The sequence below is a fragment of the Amphiura filiformis genome, chromosome 14 (genome assembly GCF_039555335.1).
Source record: "Amphiura filiformis chromosome 14, Afil_fr2py, whole genome shotgun sequence".
NCBI lineage: Eukaryota > Metazoa > Echinodermata > Ophiuroidea > Amphilepidida > Amphiuridae > Amphiura > Amphiura filiformis.
Window position 1 is genome coordinate 13,411,914 of NC_092641.1, and position 15,374 is coordinate 13,427,287.

Genomic DNA, 15,374 nt, shown 5'->3' on the forward strand with positions numbered 1-15,374 from the left:
TCCACAAGTCAGTCTCTTACACAAGACATACCAACATACGCTTGATAGCATATTGAGTATCCTTGGCAAAAGTAGTTTATGATGCCTGTTACACATTTGAATTTCGCACTGTACATGATTCTGAAGAGCTACTTTTATGCACTCGCGATAGGGGACATTAATTCATACTTCGGGTTTTATGGAAATGACTCAGTTTTAAAAGGTTTATAACATTGACCAATGGCTCTGATGAATAAAAGTTGATAGCTCTAAGACTTCAATGATTCTTCTAAGGATTTGGATTTAGTAACTTCTCCCTGGGCGGAATCCAGCCCAGTTCTTCCTAATGATCTATTTGGTATCTACACTCTTATCCTCGCGATATAAAAATCTTAAACAATCTTAAACAGGCGTTGGTTACGTGGCCCTCTCCTCTAATAATTGGTTAAAGGCCTTAAACAATGCCACTGTTTAAAACCTTTTAACCAATAAAATGCTCTAATGCTTTAAACAACTGCCTGTTTAAGACTTTAAACCACTAGCTGTTTAAAAGGTTTAAACGTGTATTGTTTAAAATGTGCTCGACCTAAACAATAATTGCTTAAAAATATGAGTGGGTCAATAGGCTTGGGGCTGTCTTTCTTCCGTTTTTTTTTTGTTTTGTTTTATCATGCTGAAACAGAATTCATGATAGATTTCAAGTCATCAGAGCTTGGTCAACTGGGAGATTCGTTCAACAAATATAAATTCATGGATAAGCGTACAGGATTTTTTTTTATCAGTTCAACCCGATATACATTAAAATTAAATAAAAATTAAAATCTACTTAAATGTTCAATATATGCCTTTCTCTATCGCATACATTACGATACATTGCCAAAGTACAGTGCTTCGTCGGGTCACGGCTTCAACGGGGGTTTTAAGCCTAAATTCCAAAACTCGGTACAGCCCAAGTTAGTGTTTTCAATGCATCACTTCTACATTGTACATAGACATATACCATTGTATACTGAACATCGCTATCTTGACATGTGCACACATTATGCACTGACTGATACACGTATTGTAGTACAGTACTGCCAGTGCGTACGGTACGTATTATACGGGCGCTAAAATGTCAATTCCAATGTTGCCAAAATCTCGCTAATGAACCCATAAATATCTATCTTTAATGTCCCAGAGAAGCCCGTGCATATCCTATCAAACGAATCTCAACTTTGGTTCAAGCTTGAATGACTCAAAACCTACCTTTTTGAATGGAGTTTCAGGGAGTGTTTAGCAACACGATCCACACACATGTGTGTTCGCCTTTATGTCATTTTAAACAATAATTGGTTAAATTACGCGATACGCGATGCTTTAACTTGCAAAAAGTTAACGGATCTTAATCTTTTCTGTTTAACCCTTGTTTTAACCTGTTAAACAAAATTGTTTAAAAGAAAATGTGTGGATTTAAACCGATATTGCTTAAAATCGTAAACTTTTTGTCGTAAACAGCGCTATCTTAACTTCTGGGACAAGAGTGTAATTGTCATCAATATCTTGTTGTATCGTGTGATTCCTCTTTAGTTAGTCATGAAGCCGAAGTCTCCTTTCTTTGGTAAAGACATAGGCGATCCATGTACTGCTCTGGATGAGTAACTGTGTAAGTATTCTAAATTTGGGAATACGAATGGTTCCAAAACTCATATTTCAAACCGAGTTTGAAAAAATGCTGATTTGTAATAAGGTTGTGTTGTTGTGTTTTGCACTAATTTCGAATCTACTGTATGAAAATTGTTCCTAAGAGTTCAAAGCACCTTCTTTACTTTACAAATTTTAGCTTTTAAATGGGGAAAAACTCGATTCAAAAGTTTTATAGGATAACGTTTATCACAATGTAATACACTTTTTCGTAAATAGTGTATCCCATTTTTTTTCGTAAAAAGTGCATCACATAGTAGCGTATCGTGGAACGATGCCCCATTAAGTGATGCGTTTTTTTTCCTATTTACGAAAAGGTGCATTGGCGTATTGTGTGATACGCCACTGTGTGATACACTTTTTCTGAATTATTTTTCATCTCTTACCATACGCCAAATTTAATTATTTTTAAAATTAAAATGACTAATTAATTACTTAATTTTCAGCTTTGGGACATGGTTCTTCTTATTACTTTGAAAGAGAGAGAGCAAACATTAAATAATGTAGTTCAAGACCGATTGGTGAGGATATGGTGTAAAGTCTCTTCTTTTTTGTGCAGAACGAGCACCGAACATTACTCCGCTTACCCGAAGTTTTCAGATTGGAAAGGTTATGCAAGAAGTCGATGGAGGAGCGGACAGCAAAGGTCAGGACCCCCTTGGGAAGATCATAAATTATAGAACGCCAGTGTAGATCAGATTGTTCAGCACATATAACCTTAAGCATTTTCCCTTGTTGTAATAAGGGACGGATATAGTCTTTCCAATAGTCTGTGCGATTGTATTTGAGAATGCTTTGAATGGTCTTATAGACCATTCTACTGTCTTTAAAACATATGTACCCAAAATTGCAAATATGACCCAAAATCACGACACGTCACTATGTGATGAACCCGACGAAATATTCAAAGTTATAATTAATTGATGGAGCTCAGTACCCCCTCTGGAGGCCATTGGTTATATTTAATTGATTTACATTAAATGTTACTTATTTAATGCTTATTTAAAACATGACTAAGGTGAGTTCTTGAAGCTCTGCACGGACACGTGTAAGAAGACTCATAAACCTGTTAAAATAAGAGTAAAATATACAATGTTCATTAAGGATACAATTGGGCATTTTAAACGTTATCGTGACCGTTATTTAAAATTGATTGGGGTATTAAAGGACACGAAAAAAATATTACACGGGCTCGACCGACTCTGACTTTGCGTATTGGATATTTTGTTTAGCTACATGAAATTAAAAACAGCCATTTTTAACGAAAGTAGATTAATTTGACTACAGTTTTTAAAGCCTCTTTAAGGGATGGGGTATGAACGTTTGGACAGTATTTATTGTGGGACATTAGAACACATCAGACATATCGAATTGCATTCTGAATACGAAGAATGTCTTTCTGATATCAAATAATTTAGATTTTTGAAATTCGCAATGTAATACACATTTTATGGCAAATGATTAAAAATTGATATTTTTGATATTTAACAGTACTCGAAGTAAACTTTATAAATCTGATGATTTATACTTAAAGTGTATGTAGGTGGGATGAAAAGCCGACGATCAATTGAAAATTTTGATCTTTCGTATTGAAGATATGGATTTTTTCCCAAAATACATGAAAAAAATAGGTCTTGTCGGAAAAAATCCATATCTTCAATACGAAAGGTTAAAATTTTCAATTGATCGTCGGCTTTTCCTCCCAGCTACATACACTTTAAGAATATATCATTAGATTTATAAAATTTACTTCGAGGACTGTTATATACCAAAAATGTGAAAAATATCAAATTTTAATAATTTGTCATAAAATTTGTATTATATCATAAATTTCAAAAAATGAAAATTATTTGATATCAGAAAGACATTTTTCGTATTCAGAATGCAATTCGATATGTCTGATGTGCTCTCATGTCCCACAAAAAATACTGTCGAAACGCTCAAAACGCTCATTCCAGATCCCTTAAGAAAAAAAATCCCCAAATGACCTACCCTACTTGTCAGGTCTGTGGGCCCGTAATTTTTTTTCGATACCTAACAAAAACAAATAGTCTTCTTCTTATATCAAAATCTTGCAAAAAATTGGAGGATTTTCAGTCAATCACTGTTAGGTAGAAAGTTAATAGTTTTATATTTACAGTTAAAATCCGGATTTTCTCAGTTGAATATTCTTCTATGCTATGAATTAAAAAAAACTAATTCATTGACTTATTGAGACGAGCATCAAATAAGTCAATGAATTGAATTTTTAATAATTCATAGCATAGAAGAATATTCAATCAATCAACAGTCAGTGTTGCGACTTAGTAATACACCACCTAAATTTTAGGTCAAATCAACTCATTTTACCTATTTTTAGCTCAATTAAAGTCGCTCAGGTCATTGCACAAATTCAACGGATTCTAGTCACCGAATATCACTCAAGTCACTTGTCTTATTTTACCTCAAGTCACAAGACATGACTTGTTATTATACTAATGATGTTGAATCAAAGAGTAACGATTCTGCAATTATGCATGTCATATCATGGATTGCATCGCCATGCACCAGACAAACTTCGATTCATAATGCTTTGTTGTTTGTGTTCTGTGTATAACGCGTTCTGCCAAAAACGCGTGCCAAACCTTTGTAGACGTGCAAGCTAATACATACGTAAACGTATCTTCGATTTCGGGCCCTTTCCGATGAATGCAAGCAATTTTGGTCAAATTTCAGTCCGAACGTTAATAAAATATCGTACCTCGTGGCTTTAAGTAAGTAACATGAGTGACATATCAAATCTTTTGGTATAATATTTTTGGCTTAAATACCGTTATTATACCTACTTACCTTACTGATGAAATCACATTGTGTTGCTCATCATAGTTGGTAAAGATACCGTTTACCCAAATAATTCCATAATCCTCATTGTATGTAACGGGAGACATATCAACATGGGCGATATCGGGATTTGCAGTGAAGAAGTCACTCAGTTGTTTTGCTCTATCTGAGAATGAAAGTAAATTTTATACATTGCATTAAATCGTCGGCCGTATCACATTGTGACATATTCGACATTTTTTCAGAAAATTGGAACATTAGTTCTACTAATCTAATGTGTTATGTTCTACTCTATATATTCACCAAAAACCATCCTCAAAGTTGCTTAATTAGTAAGATATTAATTAATTCAATTATATCGTATGTTCAAAATCATGTAATGTCTGTATCACATAACAACGTATTTGCCGATCATTTATACTGCGCAAACCCAGTATGTCGTATATGTCGCGCGACTTTGTAATTTTGCACAACCGTTTCACATACAGGCTGAGTCAAAAAGAAGTAAACTCATGTTTGAGGAGCTGTAACTCGAGATCTATAAGGAACCTGCTAAAAAAACCACTGGAAAGAGCAAATTCTACACGTCTACATAAAACAAGAATTGTTGCAATTGCTCACAGCAAACTCAAGTTATACTCATTTGAATACAACCGCCCATTTTTGTAGCTGCACACGGTTTCACTTCCCAGGTAGGGGCCTACCTATCATATTGATTGATAAGGCGCGATATTCAAATGCAAAAAAAAGTCTGTGGCAGGTGTGATTTACAGCAATAATTTCTACATGTTAAAAGGGCTCTTTTCAATATGAATTTTACCTCAGTGCACTACATTCTAATGAAACGGGCCAAATGACAACATGGCACCACAATTTACCGCACGGGAGCGCACGTTTCTGTCGACGAAGTATCATTAAACTAAGAGTCCCACTGAAGCTCAGCGTCTTCTTCGTCTCCAATTTCAGTATATAAGAATGTGAACAAGCTCAATGTGCATAGGACGTTAATGAACAGACAGCCGGAAGCTTCAGGCAGACCACGAACTGCTAGATCACAAGTGAACATTGCTAGAGTTAGACATGCGTTACAGCAAGAAGATCAGCTCAATCATTTACCCAACATTCCCCAATCAAGCTTCTGCCGGATCGTTTGTAAAGACATGAATTGGTATCCCTACAAACTATAGTACCGTCATGGACTTTGTTGAATATTAATTAAAAGCAACAGTTGTCTGTTCAACAATAAATCCTGTTAGCACTTTGCTGATTCGTCGAAATTTAAATGGATGAAAATCAATCAGCCGTGTGCAGCTACTAAAATGGGTGGTTGTATTCAAATGAGTATAACTTTAGTTTGCTGTGAGCAATTGCAACAATTCTTCTTTTTTTATTTATACTTGTAGAATTTGCTCTTTTCAGTGGTATTTTTATTTTTAGCAGATTCTTTGCAGATCTCTAGTTACTTCTTTTTGACTCAGCCTGTAATGACATGTTTGCTTGACGTATTTGTCTTTTGAACGGCCAAATTGTTATTAATTATTTATGCTCTGATCGAGTCAGTGCATGGAAGTCGTAAACGTAAAGTAAATAGAAATAGCATTACCCATTCCACCTTTTCATACCAGCCACCCGGACACTTATATGAACCAATGGGTCGTCGGAGTACCAAGCTTTGTTTTGTTTTATATAATTGTTACGAATTCACACTTCGACGCATTCCTACCTTGTTGGTTTTGCAGAAAAGGGTCACATCGTGCCTCGGACGATACTTTCATTTATACATTGTCCAACAAATTTACATCTGAATCTGCTCATTGGCTGTTATGATAGTAAGCTAGAACCAAAATTCTTCTCTTTTAATAGTAGAGGCAGTGCCTTCTTTCCAATATATTAGGTAAATAGTTGAAAAGTTGCTAGTTAGTTAATTGCTTAGCCCGTCATTTTGGCAAACAGTTTCGTAATGAATAAATACTTCCTCTTTTCAACTTTTCTTCAGCTCTGATGAGATCAGAGACACATCTGACGAAAGCTCGATCACTCACACCAAGATCGGCAGCACGAGTACTGTGATAAGCGACGGAGTACTATATAGTACAAATACATCTACTCTAACTGGTAATTATTTATATATAACTAGACATGTACATAACTGTGGTCTAAGACCACGAACACAGCCGTTGTGTGACCCTTAATGACCTTTGACCCCAAAATCTCTGAACACCCCATTGACATTGGCGAATGTCAATGCATAGGCCTATGTGCACGTGGCATCACTCTGGTATATGTTATTTGTGCCCGAAGAGGCATTTTGCAGGAATTTCGTTTTAGACCGGAAGTGACCCCTTAATAACTTTGACCCCAAATTAAAAATTACCACGCATACACTGGGTAATAACAATTCATGTATAAACATACCGTTACAATGCTATGTTTTTCTTGGTTAATAAAAATGTTTGAAGGTATTTTATTTTATACCGGAAGTGACCCTTAATGACCCTTGACCCAAGTTCTGTGAGGACCCCATAGACACTGGGTATTAACAATGCATGTGTGCAAGTGGCATCATTATCCTATGTAATTTGTGGGAGAAGAAGCATTTTAAAGGTATTTCGTTTTATTCCGGAAGTGACCCCTTAATGACCTTTGACCCCAATTTAAAAAATACCACATATACATTGGATAACCACAATTAATTTATGAACATACCGTTACTGGCCCATGTTTTTCTTAGCAAATAAAATTTTTTGAAGGTTTTTCATTTTATACCCGAAATGACCCCTTAATGACATTTGACCCCAACTCTGTGAGGACCCTATAGACACTGGGTAATAGCAATGCATGTGTGCAAGTGGCATCAGTCTCCTATGTAATTTGTGGGAGAAGAAGCATTTTAAAGGTATTTCGTTTTATTCGGAAGTGACCCTTAATGACCTTTGACCCCAATTTAAAAAATACCACATATACATTGGATAACCACAATTCATTTATGAACATAGCATTTAATACTGGCCCATGTTTTCCTTAGCAAATACAAATTTTTGAAGATTTTTCGTTTTATACCGGAAATGACCCCTTAATGACCTTTGACCCCAAATCTGTGAGGACCCCATAGACACTGGGTAATAACAATGCACGTGTGCAACTGGCGTCACTGTCCTACGTAATCTGTGGGAGAAGAAGCATTTTGAGTTAAAATCATGTTTTTTACCCCTATGACCCCTACGTAACCTTTGACCCCACAAGTTTCATGTGACATGTAGGGGCATGGTCAATAATAGTTGTGACCAAGTTAGGTCAAAATCGGTGTAAGCATGTCAGTGCTAGAGCAAATATAAAGGTCGACAGAAGAAAGAAGAAGAAAGAAAGAAGAAGATCCTGTAAGAAATAAGACACAGCCGTAGTCAACGGCTGTGTAAATACCTATATATCATATAATATATGAAATATAATACAGAGTAAGAAAATTAGATATTTAGTATACTGATTATTATATTGATGAATTATAATGGTTACTTAGTCGGTTAGCGTCTGTCAAGTTAGGAAATTATATTTACCGGCTCGTCCAATGACAGGCTTCTGATTATCAACGACACTCAGAGAATTTTCTGTAAATGTAGCCGCTACACCTGCGACATCTTTTGCTGAGAGCAAATACGATCTTCTGGTGCAGAAATCCTCAACATCTCTTCTTACTTTTGGAGAAGGGTCGGTTACGGCACTAAGGAAAGATTGGCCCCCTTTAATAAGAATGAACCAAGAACCATGCTGACAAAGGTTTGTAAATGAGGTGACATCATACCAGACAGCTGGTTGGTATACTATTTATAGATGAGCTGACTACAATGTTTATCAACAAAGGCAAGGGACTGGTGTATCGCTATGCTTGAGCAAACTGTATACAATTAATAAATTGTTCAATAGCATTATTGTGAAGTGGCGGGAATTTTACAAGCACGGGCCCTTTACAAAATATTTTGCGCGCGCATACTGCCTTCTAAAAAAGGTTGAATAAGTAAAATGTCAATATACTTTCATGCCAGAAGTCAAATTTTAACAATTGTCCGATTTCATCGAAACTGGTCTCAAATTATTCCCCACCATATAGGAAATATCGTTAGTGCAGAATGACAGTTGACCTTTTTATTCTTAGCAATGAGAGGAACAATTTGAGGTATCTTACAACATGTTAGAACAAATTTTTAATTTTCCCCCATTATGAACTTCGACCCCTCGTGGGAAGGATAAGGGACAAAAAAGAAGTTAGCGCCCGGTAATACAGGGTGTCCCCCCCCCAAAAAAGAGGCCCCTCATTGCTCCCTCTTTTTCTCCTATTTCTGAAAAGTTGATTAAATATATTTTGATATGTAAAGAAACCTTAAATCGTTAGCTTTAATAAACCAAAACAATTATTTCGATCGGCTCACAACTTTTGAAGATATGCTCTTTTGAAAAAAAGTACCCGTTTTTTTCACTCTGTCCACGGATAGAGTGGTTCGGACGGCTCATACTGTGGAGTGGCCTGCACGATCACCAGACCTCACACCACTTTATTTCCTTTGTGGAAAAATCTATGATCTTCGTAGACGTATTACTGAATGCATTCGCAAGTATCCGGCGCAAAAGGATGGTACGCAACGCAATTGATGCAATGAGGACCAGGGCTGAAACCTGTATTCGCCAAGGAGGCAACCAGGTAGAGGGCAGAGCAGCAGAGTAAACTCAGTTCAGATGAACCAAAGACAAACCAAACAGCCTTTTAGGGCTACCTTTTATCCTAAAAAGAGAAATGACTTATGTTGTAAATAAAAAAGAAATCAAGAAAGTAAAAAAGGCATAAATAACCAAGAAAAAATAAGTAATTGCAAGTAAAGCAAAAGAAGTCCCATTCGGCATCCATTTTACCCACAAATTAATGACACTATTAACAAAATCCATGGCCCATAAACCCACCGGTAAAGCCCATGCCATAAATAAAGTTATTTTATAAAGTTATCATTGTTTGATATTCATACATGGTATGTGTACTCCTTTTCAATCTTTGAAGTAGCCAAACCTTCTCCGTGGACAGAGTGTTTTTTTACATACCAAAATATATTTGATTAAGTTTTCAAAAATAGGAGAATAAGAGGGCGCAATGAGGGGCCTCTTTTTTTGGGACACCCTGTATTAATAAATTAAACATTTGTCGCAACAAGTGCATGTTTATCATTCAAGAAATAGTCCAATTTGCAGACATTGTATTTGTAAAATGCTGAAAGAACAATAATTTATAGTATTTCAAATGGATTTTCAACAAATTATTTTTTTGAGTGATACCTTTTCAATAATGAAAAAAACAATTCAAAGCGCAAAATGATTTTTAGTGCACTACGCACAGGTACAACGCCTAGACGTTGACCCACAAGCCTCAGCATACTTTACAGGTTGTCGTTGACCACTACGGCCACGTCACTCCATAAACAATTTAACGACAAAAGGAGTTAAGAAACTTTAAAGCACAAACATGCATGCATACCACTAATTGCATTACGCATATAAATTATATCAATTTAAGTACCAAAATGGGCGCACCTAGGTGCACCAATGTGTTTGCTTGCTTGTGACTCTAAACACCCTCCTGAACAACATACCCAAAAAGGGCAAAAAAGGGCAAAGAGGGAAATGTTTATTTGCGTATTTCCAAAATGGGCTTTCAAATTGGGGGAATATAGATAAAAATGATGAAGACCAAAATTTGACATTTGACCTTTATGCTTTATAACTAAAGAACTATACATTGGAGATAGGTCAAACTATATCTGAATCCTACTAATGAGAAGAATACAATTAGATGATTTTTATCCATATTCCCCAAATTGTGGAATTTGATGCCTGCATTAACGGCCATTTTCCCCTGTACTTCCTTTTCTCCCTTTTTGGCTATGTTGTTCAGGATGGTGTTTAGAGTCACTGGCAAGCAAAAACGTCGGTGTTCCATTTTTGGCTAGCTCATACGTAAATTAACTCGTCTATAAAGTCAAGGGTTATGGCCCCAGCAAAAAAGGGTCATATTTTTCAGGTGGTTCCAACGTCAAGGAGTCAAGGAAGCAGTTCACATCTAAGCCAACCAACCATCTCTCAACAAAAACGGGGCCGGTTCAAACTCTCAGGAGTCTACGAGTCTGTTATCAGGTCAAAGGTCAAAAGATCACGACCTGATACAATCACTCTCTCGCTGATGAAAGATGGAGTACCATCTGAAAATTCCGAGGTAGGAATTAATTCCTTGTGTTTGGATCAAAAGTTTAAATCAAAATCATAATATTAGATTTATTTGCTCTATTGCATTCACACACGCAGACCTCCTCTGACAGTCAATTGAATTTGTCTAAGGTGACATCAATATGTGTCACCGTAGCTGTAACGTATAATAGTAAGATAAGGGTTACCTTATTGATATATTGAAATTGACCCTTTGTTTTATTCACTCCAATTTGGCAATTTATGACAGTCTATATAAAAGTACACTAACATAAAATTCTAAAAATATTATTTTATTGCACCCAGTATAATTAAAGTTATGAATATCATTATTTTAGTTCTATTGTATCATGGCAGGCTAAAGGGAAAGTAATTTTCGGATTCGTAAGTCGGCTATTTTTTGAGTTGCAATAATATTAAAACTCACCACACCTTTATATTCAGGAGAATTCTAAGTTTGTTGAATTAATAGGACCTCTCTCTCTCTCTTACTGGCTATAGGAACAACTTAAATTTAAATTTCAGGATCGCAGATTTGTGAATTGTGAGAAATCGTAAACCATAAACACTATTGATAGTATTACAGAACACATGTATTATGTGTATTGTACAGAACACATGTTTGAATATCATTCAAAAGGCAAACGTGACATATCCTCTGGGTTTCCCACGCCCTCATATTATGTTGACGTAGTATATAGTATCAATAGAATGACATTATTATTCTTCAAACCGGTCAGCAGGGCGTAAGACAATGTTAGACACAATTTATATATACCGTAAAACCTCGTCTACAAGCATATAGTGTGCCTCTAATAAAAGCTAAATTTTTCAAGGCGCCAGACGCAGACATTTTTACTAAAAGACAGTGAAGTGTTCAATTGGTTGAGTAGAAGATTATTTTGGAAATTTGGAAAGAATTTGAAAGTTTTGAAGGATTTCGAAACAAAATAGGCTTAATTTAGAGCCTTAAATATTTGGATGGTTTATTTTAATAAAGACAATTTTATATGCATGTCTGAAGTAATACTACTAGGTTTCGAGAGATACGAGTAGTATTCGGTTTCTTAATTTGGATAACCGAGACATGGATCCAAGTTCGGATTCTATGTTGCATAATAATGTATGCACACTTGCATGAGAGATCCGAGAGGATATTCGTGCGGTTTGATTTCACGGAATCAAACTAAAAGTGTTCAACATGACCATATATAGCTATACTACTATTCTAATTCAGAATAAGTAAGTGGTATATTTTGTGAAACACGTATACTTTCCTTAGACATGTTGAAGAAAGTAGTGTTTTTGTTTTGTATCAAGATTCGTTTAAATTAGTTTCACAAGGTGAGACATATTTTGGATATTTTCTTTTATAATTTACCCCTTTATGGTTTTGATTTTGGACTGGAGGCAGGTTTCTTCCAGGGCCCGTAATTCTTATAATTAAGTCCTTAGACTCCCTCTCTAGTATTAAAATCAATCTACTATTGAAACATAAAACTTTGATGTTTTGCAAAGGTTCATCCTACAAATCATATACTTTGAAAACTTGCTTGATTTGATAAGTTTTGTAGTCCGTTTTACAAAAGTGTTGTTGTTTCAGCCCTCTTGAAAATATAACTAAAGAACCACAGGGCTTACAAAATGACATAATGTGATATTTGAATTCTTCTACACACTCGCTATGAAATGATCAATGCAAATTTTGCCAAAGCTCATTACATTCGCAAGATGCTGTGAACTACTGAATCGCAACAGTTTTAATGGTTGCTTACCTTAAATGAGTAGATTCTATATATTTCTTTAACTTGAAATATAAAGTTTACTTCATCTAGAGAGGCTTCGTAGCTCTACGCTACACTATGACCGCCAATTCAAGTCACATATCTGGCTATGTCAGTACGAGCATTTCGCAAAATAATAATAATGTTAATAATAGCAACTCTATATAACTTACCAATGCTTGCAGCTTAGGTCCTAAATGAGGAATGGTCATAAACTGAAACACTTTGCATTTGCTGTTTACAAGTAGGTCATCATACTGTGCTAAAAATACATATATACCCGCATGCAAAACATGCAGGGTAAATTGGTTCTTGTGATTATTCCAGCTTGCATAGCATGCTGGGTGTATTGATATCCTGTAATATCCTCTACTTCTTCTTTTCCAAATCACAGTGACAAGGTTAGCGCTAAAACTACAAAGCCCCAGGGCGTATGTCTATATAGCACATATGGGCCCTACCACGTAGATGTGCATTTTGCAGGCCTCAGAGGTCAAAGGTCATGGGCCCCATGCAGCCCATTTCTTATTAAATAAAGCAGACTCTGGGCCCTGAGTTGGTACACAAATATCACGGTTGTTTGATTGCATGCAGAACTGTATTCATTTTAACCGCTATTTATATTAAATCTTATTTGCATCTTCACAATCGCTGTTGGTATTGTAAAGGTCAAGAATTGTTTTGTTACTGAAACGTTTTGTTAGACAGAAAAATGACCACATCAAACAACCGTGATAGTCCTTGAGGCATTCTACATTTACAAATAGTCACTAGCCCCATATATATCGATTATGGGTACAGGGCCCGAAATGTCAGCTGTGAAACTACACTATGATTTTGGGTAGTCTGGACCATAAGTCCATAAGGACTATATTGTGTGCAAAATTCCATGACCCCCATATCGTCAGCCTGCTACGCTAATTGCCTAAGTCATTAGTTGTGTAATTTTGAGAACAACATGTGGTTCAAAGTATGCATCGGTTACGTAATCATCCTAATTATTTCGGATTATTTCTTAGTATCATTATCATTTGTTCTTGTGCAATTATTGGTGAATAAATATGTTTAAATGCATGCTTGAACCATATTTTAAACTTTGTTCTCAAAATTGCAAAAATGACTTTGGCAACTAGCGTAGCAGGCTGACGATATGACGAATAGTAGTTTATCACACCCTGTAGCCTATAACAATTTGTTACTAAACATTCTACTAATGAATGAACATCCTGCAAAACACAAAACAGTTGCACCGGTTTCTTTAACATGTAAAACATGACCCTGTGCAGTACTAAAATAACCATTTGTAAATGAGAACAATCATTGTAGAACACCTTGCACAGCAGTTTTTTTCAGCATATCAACTAGGATTTGATTTTATTTCATCTGATTTGTATTTAGTGTTGGTACAATATGTAATTAGTGGATAACAACAGTTGTTGTTAATCAAACAGTGGCTGCAGAATGCTGTTATAATAATAATTGAGACCCAAAAGAAAATGTACCCTCCTTGGACTTCAAAAACTTTTTCAAGTTTTAAAGAGTTTTAAAAAGTTTTAAAAAGTTTTTTAAAGTTTTTAAAAGTAACTTTTGTGTAATATGTTTTACTGGAAAAACACCGTTGTGAAATCTTGAAGCTCCCCATTAATGCGTTTGAAGAGAGTCATGAATCTGTAAAGAGAAGGACAATAAGGCAATTAGTACGACAGAGACTATTGTGTATTTTTGCCTGATGGTAAATAAGAGTAGATTTAGCTTCAAAAGTCATACCAGATATATAAGGACAACTTAATATGATAATTAACAATTAGATTTATGGGACTCGTATCCGAGGACGCGGGGTTTAATTGCCCTCACACGCAGGTACGTACGGATTCTCCCCTGACCCATAGTACCACCGACACGGAGGAGGGAACTGAATTGGGGGCGTTTCCCCCGTGAAACAGGTCGTAAGGAACCGCAGCCGAAGGACACACAAGGTCTTTTTTGAAAACCACTATGGTGGAAACATTTCATGATTTTGTTGAGACATACCTGGACTGTGCTGCCTGCTGGTTGTCCTTGTCATAATTCGTGAAGATACCATTTACCCAGATGATTCCGTGCTCGTTACCGAAGTTGACAGGATCCATATCCGAACGACCAAGTTCGGGATTTGCGATAAAGAAATCGTTTATATGTTGTGCTCTGTCTAAGGAAAAGAAGCAAGCAACAGCCAATGAGTTAGTGTGTTCCAGGAGCTGTGGTTGGTTAGCTGGTGGGTCGATGGTTGACCGGGTGGTGAGGGTGAAATTCAAACGTGCTCTGTTGTTCTTAAACACAATGAATTTTGCTGCATCAAATTAGGTGTAAATTGGGACATGTGTAAACATTGCAAATATGCCAAAATTCAGGTTTGCAATAACTTGATCAAACTCATTTTAAAAGAGCGTGCATTATGACTTGATTATTAAGCTGGTTACTTGTTTGGTCAGTAAATTATATTTACCAACTCGTCCAATGACAGGTTTCTGATTATCAATGATTGTGACGGAATCCTCGGTTACTGTAGCCACCATTCCTTCGACATCTTCTGTCGAAATAAAATCCCCTCTCTTTACGCAGAAATCCTCAATCTCTCTCTGGATTCCTGGAGATAACGTGCCTTCAGCACCAAGGAAAGAGTGACTCCCTTTGGTAAGATTGAATCAGTAACACACAAAGGGTTTATATAAACACCTCACAACCTCGCAGCCGTTACAAATACGCCTGGTTTATGTGTGGCGTATTTACACAAATTGCCTAATTTTGTTCAAAATTAAAAACACGGGAGTATATTTTATAGAAAAAAAACCACATTTTATTTGTATATTTTGTTAATCATTCAAAACA